Source organism: Cyrtonyx montezumae, unplaced genomic scaffold, assembly GCF_038088225.1.
Source record: "Cyrtonyx montezumae isolate F1298 unplaced genomic scaffold, pur_monq_1.0 scaffold_8, whole genome shotgun sequence".
NCBI classification, from domain to species: domain Eukaryota; kingdom Metazoa; phylum Chordata; class Aves; order Galliformes; family Odontophoridae; genus Cyrtonyx; species Cyrtonyx montezumae.
The window spans coordinates 1617373-1628826 of NW_027072089.1; the positions used below are offsets into that span (position 1 = coordinate 1617373).

Sequence of the window (11454 nt, forward strand, 5' to 3'; positions counted from 1 at the left end):
ATGGAGATAATCCTTATCAAAAGGTCTTAACACTCTTTCAGGCTGGTTGCACTCACCAGGGCACACCTAATATGACAGTGACTTCTTCAAACTATAAGCCCATCCCTAGATCCATCAAAGCTTCCCAGGAAAGCTGCTCTGCCCCACATGCAGGGTGAGCAGCATACATTAGACCACTGACAAATCATACCACTGCCAAACTCCTTTCCAGGATAGCTCAACCCTGTTCACAGAGTTCTGCCTCTCCATTGACCACCGACCATTCAACATCACCAAACACCTATTAAAGAGCAGGTGTACAGGCTGCTAGTTACTGAGATCTTTCTATCTTCCCATCCCTGATTTCTACCATCAAAATTTCTACCTAGGCTTTGCTGCAATTACCTCCACAGAGACATGCACATGCAAGAACTGAAGGCTCTTAGCACCACCTGCTCATGATGAGCTTGCATCAACCTAAAAGCAAGGTGCTCACTCTTCCCTTTCTCTTTGTATGTATAATGTTGAGATTTTTTTTCCTTAATTAACCCTTGCTTCAGCTCAGTAGGACTGATCAGACTGTAGAACAACATCTTAGAAGTGGAGATTAGCAGGCCAAGCTCTTTAGTACTTAAAGCATCAATGCAGCTACTCAAAATCAGATTTCCCTTTCTTCGCTGGCATTTGATTAAAGCTTTTTCAAGCAGTCCTTTCCAAACTCAAAATACTTAAATTAGGTGACAGAGAAAACATTTCTTTGGTCTGGGAAATGACAACAGTGTGCATCTTAACTGTGGCCAACAGGAAAATCACATTCAGAAAACATGCATTTGTGAGAATTTATATGGGTGTGCACGTGTGCTAACGCAAACTTTTGGTAGAGCTGACCAGAGCATGGGCATGCAGAGACATAAGTAGAATGGTTCAAGAAGGGGGAAAGTATTCGTAAACCAGGAGCTGAGTCCAGAAATAGATTGTGAAAGAATCAATTTTTGCTGCATACTGATTTATTCAAACCTTCCTTAGTGGCAAAGCCCTTTATAACAAAATATCTGATTACAGGACTATGACCATAAATCCCACACACCCTCCAGCAGTGGCCAATGAATAACTGACTTGTTAAGGGAACAGACCTGCACAATGAATAAATCTACCAACAGGGCTTTCAATACAAAAGACCCCATTGGGACAAATTTCTTTCTGAAGGTGCATCGACTTTCATTTGCGGGAACCAGCAGATATTTGTTTCAAGAAGAAGACAGTCATTGTTAGATTGCTACTAAACAATATGTAGTATAAACCAGGCTCCTGCCCTGGGCTTAATCTATTTGTATATCAACAGGCTGAACCATACAATGAAGCATTTTGCAGGACAATGTGTTATGCAAAGACTCCTGAAAAGCATGTACTTGATCCAGGAAGAACACAATGGAGTGAACAGGAGGCTCAGGCCCTTCCAGACCCTCTGTCATAGAGAGGAATTAAGGAAATGAGGATTAAGAAAGGGTAAGGAAACATGATATGAGAGGAAAGTTTAAGGAAAGACACACGCAGTCAAAGCACACGAAGAAGAAGTTGTGTTTGATTCTTGACTGATGCCTTTCATCTCGTAATCCCAAGGGAAGGATTTCTTATTTAATGATTGAGTCCATCTGGCACAGGACCTCACTGGGGCCTGGGGAACAAAAGCAGGTGAGGAATGAGACAAGTAAACCTATTTAATTGCTGAAAATACCAACATACGGAGTGGCCAACACCTCAAATAACGATGACCTGAACCCCTAACCTGAGACTTACGGCTTGGCAGTGGACAATATCTTCTCCTTGGTGGGAATTACTCTACCACATCTTTTAAAATCAAACCATGGTGTTCTGTGTTGGGTAGCTCAAGCTTTCTGTGGTTTATGGCGCAGTGAGTTTAAATGATCACCTGAGAGGTGCAGAGGAGGACAACAGCACAGATGGGACAGACAGTACTTCCGCTCAAGATCCATTCTAGCATCGGAATCGCAATGACCCTTGTCCCAAAAGCATTTAGACAGAGAACTCTTGATCAGCATGGAATAGGTTCATCTGCCAGAAATGGGATAGTCCTAATATGGAATCATTCTGCAAAACAGCAAGGACTTTGTTATAGGTCAAATGAGCTCAGAAACTTGAGGAAAAATCTCCATCTAGGAAGGCCAGCCTGATGACAGGCAGAAGACAAGGTGAGCATGTAGGCGGGAGTGCTGAAATGGTTGGAAGAGATAACACATCCTCAGGCCAAAACTAGATCTTCAGAAAAAGAACCTGGCAATAATACATGCTGGTGCATACACATGACATGCACAAAATGGTGTCCCGAATGCATACAGATTTCCTCTGCCCTTGTCTCAGGCCACATTAGTTTAGCGAGCAGCAGCTCTGCATGAAGTGACACCTCTCTAAAACCCACAATGCTCACTGGAAGGAGAATTTCACATTTTTTGTATTTTGCTTCAGATATGTACATCAGTTTAATATAGAGTGCATTGCATAAGATTACAGCCATTTTTTTCCACTTCTGACTCCACAAATATTCCAAACTGGTAAAAAGTCATTTCTTTAGAAGGTTTCTGTTCGTTCTGCCTCCAAATACCATTTTCTTTCCCCAAATTCCCTTATACCAGCAATAAGGCACAGCACTGTATGTGACAAACCTTGCAGTTTCAGCCACTCATTCCTTATCAGCTGGCCACTCCTTGATCAATGCTTTAAAAATAAATATTCAGAGAAAAAAAAATGTGCAGAGGGAGGTAAGACACCATCCCCGGTTTGATTCTGATAACATTGGTGGGGGGACAATCCGCTCCAACAAATTAAAATCAGCAAATCTCTCATTTTCTCTGACAGACGTAACCAATTTAAATTTTCATAAAGGGGGCAGTGATGTGTGTCTTTGCAAGACAGACTCACCAATCTAGCAGCCCTCTGATTTAAAATATTATCTTTCTTTTCCTCTTTTATTTCCCCCCCCCCCTTCCTGAGAGCCTCCTGGAGCAACATGACACATTATCTCAGCATAATCAGACTAATACAAAACCCTCTCTCTGAAAGGCACTGAGAGGAATTTCTAAGCCCTAGACGTGGTGACGAACAGGCTTTCTGAAGGGACCTCATTTGCTGCTCATTTTCCTCTTTATTTAACAAATGTTATGTTTTGTAGCCTCAGCACTACTGCAAGCTATATTAGAGAGCCAACCATCACACAGAATGCACCTAAGAGAAAGAGAAATATGCCCTCCACTTGTGCTGGCTTGCCAGATTGCTCTCCAAGTGAGAATTTTGGATTCCAGTTGATGGTTCTTTACTTAGGAAGAAATTTCCCCCATTTCATTGGGAATGGGCAATGGGAGGGATAAGGTTTGCAAGGTAGACGGAACCTTCTGTACTGAGAGATTGGAGGATGCTGAAGACTAAGATGAATCGAATTGGACTTGATGATCCTCACGGGTCCCTTCCAACTCGGGTTGTTCTATGATTTTATGATTGTATGACTCTGTGATCTGCACTGACTCCAACCTGGAAAAACAAGCATTGCCATAGCTCCTTGCTGCAGCAATTTACGACTTGAAGATCTGATCCTCCATGGACCTGGAACCTGAAGGGCCATGTGGAAACAGACTCTGTCTCTCCAGTGCAGATGGGGCACTAAAATACTGTTGTTCTTGGCAGAGACATGAATGAATGCTAAAATGTTCCCTACCCTACCTGGGCTAAGAAATTCCCTTCCCCACCTTGGCCCCATCTCCTTACTTCTGTGCTCAAAACCTCTCATCCACCTGAATATATGGGTGGGCAGGCAACCTCCACTAGCAGTCACAATTGCAGTGCACTTTCACCCAAACACAAACACTCCTCAACTGCATTCCTGCACCTCCTGCGTACCCCAGGCAATAAGAAAACCCCAAAGACCTGGGGTAGGAGCTGCAAGAAGAACAAATGAGACACGCCTTTGCACTTAACCTGCAGCCACACTGAGCTGTTTCAGTATTTGCAGCAATTTTGCAAGATGCTCTCTTGTAAACCCCCAGGCCAGGTGCCAGCTCCCTGTGCTTTGAAGGCTCACTCAGGGATGTGAATTTTCTCCAAGGGGAGGAGGCAAGGCAATTACAGAGTCAGTCTGTCATCCATCTTGAAGAAAATACTCTGCTCTTTTTTTGCACCTATCCTGGAAAAGTGGCAGTCGAGCAGCTCTAGACCCAGGATCAAGCTCAGGAAAAGTCATTTGTTTTCCAGCACAGATTTCCTGGAACTAATTAATGAGCTAAGCTGGTATCCTGCAACAGGTACTGATGATGATGATGGGGGATTTCCCGCATGCTACACTTCTGCTTAAGGAGGAAATGAATTTGGATGTGATGAATTTGATTGTAGATTGAACTGCTTCCTATTCTCTGTCCCCAAAAAGGAGGGAATGAAAACACATGGGAAACCACTCCATCACCATTTTCCCCATCCAGAACAACAACTGAGGCTGATCCTGGCTGGAAAGCACTCTGGGCAGAAGTGTTTAGATACCCACATCGTGTAGGGACTGAGAGACAACCTGCATACCCAGAGCAAGCCCATGGGACTGGGGAGGCTCCATCCCCCCATCTTGGGCATGGGAGTGAGCAGAGCTGCAGTTGTGCCCACACACTGCACACCCAGAGCTGCTCAAGCAACATCTACATTCACAGGGATGCTGATATCGGGGAGAAGTGTTGGGAGGACAAATACGTGGGGAGGAAGCAATGAGGATAAACAGAGAGAGGGGGGCAAAAAGCACATGGGAAGGTAACAACCGAGAAAAAAAAAAAAGAGGGTGGGGGTGGGGGGACGAAAATGACTTCTGAGAGGCAGCATGTCGATTGCAAGCCGCGACCGCAGGTTGTTTGTTGGATTTTGGGGTGTTGTTGTTGTTGTTGCTGGTTTTTTTGGTTTGGGCTTTTTTTTTTTTTTTTTTTTTTTTTGGTTTTCAGAGGTGGGGATATAGAAGGGAGGGTGGGGGCATGGCTCCGGAGGGCTGTGCCGAGCATCCTTCTGTGCGCACCGGGGGCGGCGGGCGGACATCGCCGGGCTGCGAGCGCCATCTCCCCGCCGCTCACCGCAAACCCCGGCCGCCCCCGACTGCTCCCCCCGCGGCGAGAAACGGCTTGGGTTGGGAAAGAAAGGGGACCAGCGGGACCCTGGCATTCCCTCGCAGTGCCACCGGACTCCTCTCGAGCGACTGGGACAGCCCTGTTGCTATAGGGAGGACGAAGAGGGGAAGAAGTTCGGGGTGGTTGTAAAAAAGGGGATGTATGCAGGGTAAAGATATGCAACCCCTATCCCTATACATCCCAGCAGGGCTCTCCATAGGGTGGACTGGTGTTTCCTGCAACCTTTTGGCTGTTTCTTGGGATGTTATTGGAATTCATGAGCTCCCCCTTCCCTATAACACGTACAGACATTTCCCAGCCTGGGCATGGGGTCCAGCATACCTTCCCTGCCTCAGTTTCCCCCATCTTTAGCAGAAAACCACTCTGCAGCCAGTCCTTCCCCAGTTTTGCAGCCAGTCCTTCCCCAGTCACCAAGCAATGATGGCATGTAGAGCCCAAGGAAGAGAAGAGAGACTTCAAGCCCCTATCCCTGCACTTAGGGCTCTGCAATGCTATTACAAGTGCCATGGGAGCAGCTAAGAGCACTGCTCCTTGCCTGTTCCTGCCTGGCCTTATTTCTCCCCCCCCCCCCCCCCCCCCCCCCAACAGAAGTTAGCATAAAGGATGTTGCACCCTTCCATAAAGCCAAGTGGGGGTCTCCTCACTGCACCCTGTCCCCCTCAATCAATCTCCCGTCCTGCAGCTGAGAGCCACGTCCACCATACCCAACCCTCTACTTGTCCCCAGCTTCAGCTTGGCTCAGCCCTGTGGCCACTCTGCGACCTCCCTCCTCTCCCTCAGTAAGGTGTTGGATGGTTTTTGGGGCCCCAGGTTAATGAGTCATTAATTAATTAGGAATCCACTTAACATGCACGGGGAGTTGTTTGTTTCCTTTAGCAGCCCGGGCTTTGGATGAGATCCCAGCTCTGCGAAGCCTCCAGCCTCGTCTCCCAGCTGATAATAGATAATACAGATATTTCAGCACCAGCCAAAGCAGAGTCATCATCATTAATACACAGTCCTCCCTGCTACGCGGTGGAGGTCGCCAGTCAACTCCAGGGCTCATCTCTCTTGGCTCTCCTTAGGCTTTGCACGGCCAGGAGACAGCAAACCTGGAGCAAATCAACAGGTAAAGGGGCCATGCAGCCTGCACCCCAACCTCCCCTGGGCACCCCAATGGGGTGGCTCCAGCTTTTGAGGTGCTGTGATTTTTGCTCCACTCTTGCGCAGGTTTTGACATCTGTCAAAGTAGCTTTGCTCTTCCTCCACCTTCCTCCTCCTCCCTCAACCATCAGCTGTCAGCTGGCTCGTGGTGAAGCTGGATGGAGCTTTAACCCTGGGAAACTGCAGCTGGAAAGGGACTGAGGTGGTCAGGGATGTAGGAGGGGGAATCTTCTTGCCCTCCATCTCTCTGACCTTGCCTTGATATTTCCCCCCACTGCTCCCACCTCCTCTCCGTGCAAATGATTCACAGGGGTTGTTTCCTCTGCCAGGGCAGGAGCAGGGCTACAAGCATGAGTCACAAGCTGGAGGTACCTTGCAGAGTTGATTTGCAACCTGGTGCCTTCGATTGCCAGGGACTGATGCTGTAGAACGGGGCACAACCACGCTGAAAAGTCCCTCTGATACCCATCTCCCAGCTCCTGCCAACCCCAACCTCACTTCTCCTTCCAGCTATGGAAGAGCCATGGCTGAAATACCTCTGTGAGAAAGTCTGGAGATGCATCAACAGCTACCCTCCATCAGCGAATGTCAGGCCGTGAAAGGAAAGGGGGCGGTGGGGGAAGAGGGAGAGACAAATTTTGCGATTCATTCCCACACAGGGTGATTCAGAACAAGATGCTTTGTAATTACGCATCCCTGATGGAGACTCCTTCTTCCCCCCACCCCCCACCCCATCCCCATAGGAGAGGGTAAAGCTGTGTGTGGGTACCAGCGTACCCCGACTTCCCCAGAGCACCGTCTCTGTTTAATGCTCTGATTTCTACACAGGCTAAAAGATAATTTTCTCCTACAGTGTGAAGCAGAGCATTGATAAACAGCATTGATTTGAGGAGTGAGGAATGGGAAGCTCACTGCTTCCCCAGTCCACAGCCTCGGAGTGATGAGCGGCAAAGCAAGGAGCGGTCCCCCCAAAACTCCACGAGAGAGGAGGAAAGCAAAGAGCCGGGATGGGGGGCAGATAGAGGCAGGATTCAAGCCCGGGGCACGCAGCTGCCTTTCTCTCCGAGACTTTGTTTGCCAACATTGCAGGCATGGAGGAGTCCCGGAACCCGTGGAAGCACCGCGGATTCGCAGCACTTTGCAGTTCAGCCCCGCTTGGCTCTGCAGCTCCGCGCCGCGATGCCCCCCACCTTTCTCCCTCGAAAACAACCCGTTCCCCATCTCATTTCCCCAGGACAAAAAAAAAAAAAAAAAAAAAAAAAAGCCTTTCCCCCGCCTCCCCGCATCCTGCAGACATCACTGTTTCCCCAACGCTGCTCGATGTTTGCCCACAGGACCCGCAAGCACGAAAGTTAAAACTTCCCATTATGCTCCATCGCTCCAAATTGCAGTGCAGAGTATGGGAGGGAGGAAAGGGGGAAAGGGGATGGAGGGGGGGGGATGGGGTTAGAGAAGAAAACCTCCAGCAGATGCTGTTTTCCAGGGGCAAAAAGCCCAGGAGATGGTGCCCACCGATGCTTCACCCCCAGTGGATGGAGAGACCCCACAACGCACATCCCGGAGAAGTCCCCCCATCCCTCCCCTCCTCGGGAGAAGGAAGGGTTGTCAGGATCCCCTTACCTTGCACAGCTCCCCAGGTTTTATATCCTCCTTCTTCCCTTTGTCAAATTCCAAATGGAAAGCAGCGACATATCCAGGGGTAACCAACCCAACATTGGGCAGCGTGTGGAGTCCAAAAGGCAGAGCTCACTCTCCCTCCACTCTTGCCTCTACGTACATATATACATACACATTTATATATATATGTATATATCAAACGGAGAAGGGTGGTGGTGGGGGGGAAATATTCTAAAAGAAATGGAAGTGAGGAGGGAGAGGAAGGGAGAACCTTTGGTGTCTCTGCAGAGAGGCAGGTGGAAGAGAAAAGCTGAAAATAATTAAGCTGGGTTTTGAGGAATCCTTAGGAGAGCAGAAAAACGCAGTTAAAAGCCAGCAAAGCATTAGATCCAAGCAATCAAGTCTTCTTCTTCTTCTTCCCTCACAAAAATATACAGCAGGGTTCAGAGTAGCTTTCCCAGCAACGAAGAGAGAGAACCGTCTTCTCCAGAAAGATATGTTTGGTTAAAATCCACTCGTCTGCTTTTCTCTCTTTCTCTCTCTTCTCCCCCACCCCCCCCCCCCCACACACACACTTTTTTTTCCTTTTTTTTTTTTAATTCTGCTTCTGAATCTCTCTCTGTGAAACTAGATCCAGTCTTTGTAGCCAGGGGCTGCATTAAGGATTACATCAGGCTTTTATAAGCTTTCCAGATCACACATTAGAGTGAGAGAGAGAGAGAGAGAGGAAGGGAGGGATGGGAGGGAGGGATAAAACGCACACACATCCACACGCACACGCACGGATCGGAGCTTTGTAAAACAGGCGGCTATAGGCACGGACCCGAAGTGCCACGGCATTTGCATCGGGCATGCTCCGCTAGCCTATAGGAGGAGAGGGTGGATGGATGGATGGATGGATGGATGGATGGATGGATGGATGGATGGATGGATGGATGGATGGATGGATGGATGGATGGATGGATGGATGGAGCACAAGAGCCAAAAAAAAAAAAGCCGGAGCGCGTTGGCAACCGGGCAGCGCAGCCTCTCCGGGACAACTTAGCCCTAAGCAGGGAGACAGGAGGTGAAAAGGGAGCTGGGATCGGCGGTGATGGGTCTGGAGGAGGGGAGGGGGGGGGCGGGGGAGAGAGGAGGAGAGGGGCTCAGCTTTCCCTCTTTTCCAAACTTGCGGGAGAGAGGCGCTCGCAGAGGGATGCGCAGGGTCAGGGAGGGGGGAGAGGGGGCTGATAGGGTCCCCATCCACCGCTAAGAAGTCTGGGGCACGGAACAGGACGCTGGAGGGCAGCGATCCTCTCATCCACCCCCACCGCTTCCAGCCCTGCAGGCGGACGGGGGATCCTGGGGGGGGGGGGAGGGAGGGGGGCTGAATCTCCCCATGCACATCTCCCCCCCCCCCTACCCCCCCTCCTACCCCCCCCCCACGTGACCATGGATTCCCACCACGGTTATGCCAGTGAACGGCAAGAGCCATTAACCCTTTCTTATTTATTTATTTATTTATTTAACCTCTGTCCTAGCATTCCTCCCAGCTTCATCCGCACGCAGCTATTGGTGTGTCACAGGGGGGGATCTCTCACCCCAGTGCAATACCCTCAGGGTGTTTTTCAGGCTTGAGCAGATGGAGGAGGGAAGGGGGTGGGGGTGGGAGGTGAGGAGGGGGCTGGGAGAAAGGTCTATGCTGTATCCCGGCAGCTCTGGGGTTTTGGTGCCGCTTCTTGAGTTTGCAGCCTGGAGAAGGTGCCCCCGGTAATGAGGAGCTTAATGAAGGAGATGGGTGGGAAGGGAGAGGGAGAAAGGAGAGCTGGGGGACTCCAGCATCCTGCCTGGCTCCAGGACCTGCCCCTTGCCTTTAACCCTTTCTGCTCCAGGAGGAGGAAAGCAGCTACTTTCCCTGCAGAAGCAACCTCCATGCTTGCTGGAGAGGCACGGACCTACCTTGTGGGGCAGATCTAAAGATAGTATCACGGAATGGTGCTGGTTATCCTCGCTTGTTCTCCCTCTGCTCCAGGAAGGGTTATAAGCACCCTGGTCCCCTCCCCATGGACACCCCAGGGGCACTTTCATTCTCCTCCTTCTTGCCTCCATTCCCTGCCCTTGGTTTTTCTTCCTTCCCCTCACCTCATCCAGCCCTTTCAAACTCTTCCCTCCACGTCTCCAAACCCTTTTTCTCCCCCGAAAACTTCTAGGTACAAGGAGGGCTTGGGGGAATGAAATAGAAAAAAAAGGAAGAAATCTTTCATCAGGAGGAGCTGAACAGTAAACCCTGGCAATCCAGCCGCCTCTCATTCCCAGCCAGCGCTGCAGCACTGCTGGCCAAAGGCATCTGTGACATCTCCAGTTTCAAAGCAGGGACTGGAGCAAAGAGGGCAGATGGAACCTGAAATGCATATTTTCAGCCGACAGGCGGCTATGCCGGATTAGCAGGGTGCATGCTCAGAATGGGAATCTCTCCCTTTCTCCGGTCTCTCAAGAATTTATTTGGTCGGCTTCCTTTCCTTCGAGAAGTGCACCTCCAGGTCCCCCAAAGATTCCTTCTCTTCTTTTTCTCCAGCGTGTTTGACTGGGAAGCACAAGGAGGCTGGCAAAAAAAAAAAAACAACAAACGAGCAACTCCCATATAAAGTATTTGGGAGATGGGTTGGATATTTTGGCCATGACTTTGGCTGGTAAACCGGGCCGGGGGGGGGGGGGGGGTGGAGGAATGGGAGAGGGTGTGCATTTTCCATGCCCTGAGGCTTGGGTGGAGCAGGGTACAGCTTGAATCACTCCTACGTTATGGGGTAAAGAAGCTCAGCAGAAGCAAAAAGCACCAAAAAGTGCTACAGAAAAAAATAAATAAATAAAAAAATTATACCCGCTTATACCCTCCACTGCTGCCATAAGGCATGCCGGAAATCTCTTGCATCTCAGTGCAAAGCAAAAAAACACTGCAGCCCATTTCTACGCAGCCTTATGTGGGGGAGGTCCGTGAACCTCCAGACCCTCGTTAAAGAACCTCACATTTAAACACACAGAGAAGAGAGCGTTGATCTCCGTATTTCTCACTGTGTACCTTCCAGGGAGGATTGGGGTTGAGCAGTGCATCACCCACCTAGTTGCTTTCCTTTTGCCCACCTGTGAAGGGATTAAGAATAACTCTGCCACTGTATACCAGCATTTGTGAAACTCACTGCTGATGGGCGCTTCCGAGGGTAGAGAAGCCCATTAGCAGAACAAAAGATGTTCTCAGCTCCTCAGGTTTCTTAATTGCCGAACTTGTGAACCCCTTCCTCCCATCCTACCAACATAAGACAGACATAATCCCTAAACCGCCTGGCCTCTTTAATTCCCAGTCTTCCTCAAAACCAACAGTGGGGGAAATATCAAATGGAGAATTATTTCAGTGCTTCTTCACACTAAGATCTTTGGGGTTAAATTACACTTACTATGGTCAAATTCACTGTTGGTATGAATAGCCTGAAATGAAACACATTAATTCACACAGAGTTCTCTTTTCACTGCAAAACTCTGGGTTTCAGCCTTACCTGTTCAACGCTACCTGCCATAT

The 11454-nt window shown here is 49.2% G+C and overlaps 1 protein-coding gene across 1 annotated transcript in view; it reads right to left on the bottom strand.

The window, feature by feature from the left end:
* ADGRB1 (adhesion G protein-coupled receptor B1) overlaps positions 1 to 8489 on the bottom strand; it is a 279826-nt gene extending 271337 nt beyond the window's left edge. The window contains exon 1 of the mRNA XM_065753423.1: positions 7908 to 8489. The gene's annotated coding sequence lies outside the window, so the exon portion shown is untranslated. The remainder of the gene's footprint in view (positions 1 to 7907) is intronic.
* Between the last annotated feature and the right edge of the window lie 2965 nt (positions 8490 to 11454).